Source organism: Littorina saxatilis, linkage group LG10 (genome assembly GCF_037325665.1).
Source record: "Littorina saxatilis isolate snail1 linkage group LG10, US_GU_Lsax_2.0, whole genome shotgun sequence".
In the NCBI taxonomy this organism is placed as follows: domain Eukaryota; kingdom Metazoa; phylum Mollusca; class Gastropoda; order Littorinimorpha; family Littorinidae; genus Littorina; species Littorina saxatilis.
The window spans coordinates 11768948-11771906 of NC_090254.1; the positions used below are offsets into that span (position 1 = coordinate 11768948).

Sequence of the window (2959 nt, forward strand, 5' to 3'; positions counted from 1 at the left end):
ATGCAGCCGAAATTTGGAAGGGGAACTACTCGTGTCGCTAGACAAAGTATGAGAGTTACTTTTCCTTGGAATCTTGCTTGCGACAGAGACTATGCGAGCGATAAACGATTGTGCACGGCAGATCTGAATTCAGAAAACAACCAAACTCATGGATTTTATATTGAGATTCATGTGTTCAAGCCTGTAGTTGCTGGTTTAAATGCGGTATGGTTATATTGTTTGCTCCAGAAATGTATATTTTGTACATTAGAGTGTTCTGAAATTTTGAGTCGCAAAAAGGAGATCCACAATGTGTACAGTCTCTACCCATGAGCTATCGAGGATTCAGGCCCGTTGGGTAAGTGATTTTGGTTGTTGGGTAAGTTACCGAAAAATAACTAGCCCTACAAGTTTACAGCGAGAAAGAAGCAGAGGGGGGAATAACTCTTAATATCAGCCTTGGTTCATGCGATTCATGTTATTTATTCCCTTCATCCCCGTGTACGCCAAGTGCATGGCTTCATTCATGATTGAAATATATGTCAAACTTGAACTTTGAGCCTTGGAATGGCAACGGAAGTTTGGTGACCATAAAATACAAGACGTGAGGCGTTTCACCGATACCCACTTGGTCCCTTTATCTCTGCACAAATAATACTGAGGACCACAGGCAGGATAAAGCCAAGGTGAGGGGTAGACCCTGAGACCGATCGACTCTTGACAAAAGCTACAGGCACACTTCCCAGCTGCTAAAGGTGCGTCGTGATCAGTCATTTGTACCTGTGTAGAACCGGTTTTTTGCCCCTGCCGCCTCCACACCTGCACAACAATCACAGGTAAAAATAACTTTCTTTAATCCTTTGCTCAAACTATCTTTCTTGACAAAGAAGGTATGCAAAGTTACATCACAGGCGCAAGAATTATACGCGCTTATTTTTTTTCTCATATTGATACATTTCAAAGTAAAGCGTGTTTTTTCTCTCAAGCGATTGAATGGAGGGGTGGGAGGGGGAGGGGGGGGACAATGGTCCGGATGGAGGTGTGGTAAGGGATACACAATTCTTCTGATTTTTGCTGCATGTCACTCTTTTTTAACTGCACTTCGGGGAGTTTGAGCTGATAGAGCACTTGACTTGTGATGCTAAGATCACAGGTTCGAATCCAAGCCGAGACGGACTCGGGTCAACTTGGTGGGATGACTCATAGACGGCACAACTGTCCCGTCCTGTCTCACCGCTGCGAAACTGACGTAAAAACCTCGGTCATTGTGCCAGAAGTGCAGGTGGCTGATGAAACCTAAACACGCACACAGTCTGGGTAGCGCAACTGACTCTTGTTGCTGCCAGCTTTCCGATGGGAGGAAGCGACCTGCATTTCGGCCCAGCACTAGCAAGATAAAGTACGACATGGAATGAAGCAAGCTAAGCGCTTGTATGTATACCTATGCTAGTCTGTCTGGTCTTCATTGAAAGAGCAAAGACACGACACAGCTGGAGATGAAGAATGTGTGTGTGTGTATGAGCCTCTGCTGAATAACTATTCTCTAAATCCCAAGCCAAGTCAAGTCACATTAACTTTAATATCTCAAACATGAGAAATTGCAGCGGTGGTGCATTACACATGAGGACACAGCACTAAAACCGGACATAAGCTACATCTTTCTTTATCGTTTTCAACCACGAAGGTTATATCGCGACGGGGAAAGGGGGGAGATGGGATAGAGCCACTTGTCAATTGTTTCTTGTTCACAAAAGCACTAATCAAAAATTTGCTCCAGGGGCTTGCAACGTAGTACAATGTATTACCTCACTGGGAGAATGCAAGTTTCCAGTACAAAGGACTTAACATTTCTTACATACTGCTTGACTAAAATCTTTACACACATTGACTATATTCTATACAAGAAACACTTAACAAGGGTAAAAAGAGAAACAGAATCCGTTAGTCGCCTCTTACGACATGCTGGGAAGCATCGGGTAAATTCTTCCCCCTAACCCGCGGGGGGTCATAAGGTACATGCAAAACCACTTCATCAACACACGCATGCATGCACTGACACCGTGCATGAATCTCTCGCACAATGCAACCCAAGACTTTTGCTGACTATGACTTACCTGTGACGACGTGAGAGAAAGTAGGTCAGGTGTGACACTACGTGACGATCAATACCAGGTTTAAGAGGTAAAGACAATACCTGGATTCACAGCTAAAGACAACAGCTGTTGATTCTTTTTTTTAATCATTTTTTTGGTACTTTTCTCATATTCTCCGTTGTAAATTTGTGTGAACACATGAGTTTAAGCATCTTGTTTATCGATTGACGTTGGTGCACATGTTTAGTACAGCCTACCACTCAGCTCCGGTGTCGTCACGCATCGTCGGTTTCATCTCGGTTGACTGAACTAGTAGTGTTACCAGAGTATAGCCACTCGCCGATCAAATCTGTTTACTTCATGTCAACAGTAACATAATATTATATGAAACGACAGGTAATACGAACTGCTGACACTGCATTTCAGCAAGTGGCACGGGGAGTTACCTTTTGCTCAACGAAACGCCGATTTGCAAGGGATTTGTTTATTTAATATTTAATATTTGCAGAGGATTCTCCCGGCGCAGTGGCCTCTTATCCGGCGTGCTATGTTCTGAAGAAAGATATGACCTAGCGGTTCGTTGCCCAACAAATAAGGAAGGCGGAAATGTGTTTTAAGTGTGAATGTAAGGCTAGAACACTCCTGTGTAAGTAACGACAGTGTGAAGATGGGCGTATTTCGGTTGTTCTGAAGAAAGAACTGTTCTAGCAGTATGTTGCCTAATAAATAAGGAAGAAGGATTAGATATTTTCTAGCTGTGCATGTGCATTTGGGCAGAATAGTTATCTCAGTCTACGAGCAGCATACAGCGGGGACGTTGGTGCAAGAAGACAGCGTTGACACGCACCGCAGCCAATAAATGAGGAAGACGAAGGATATCCGCCAGC

The 2959-nt window shown here is 43.8% G+C and overlaps 1 protein-coding gene across 2 annotated transcripts in view; it reads left to right on the top strand.

Annotated features, from left to right (window-relative positions):
* The first annotated feature begins 2160 nt into the window (after positions 1-2160).
* LOC138978147 (copine family protein 1-like) overlaps positions 2161-2959 on the top strand; it is a 12344-nt gene continuing 11545 nt past the window's right edge. Inside the window, exon 1 of one of the 2 annotated variants that reach the window (XM_070350801.1) lies at positions 2161-2959. This exon is cut by the window's right edge and continues 292 nt beyond it. The gene's annotated coding sequence lies outside the window, so the exon portion shown is untranslated. The other variant, XM_070350802.1, reaches the window with a different exon arrangement.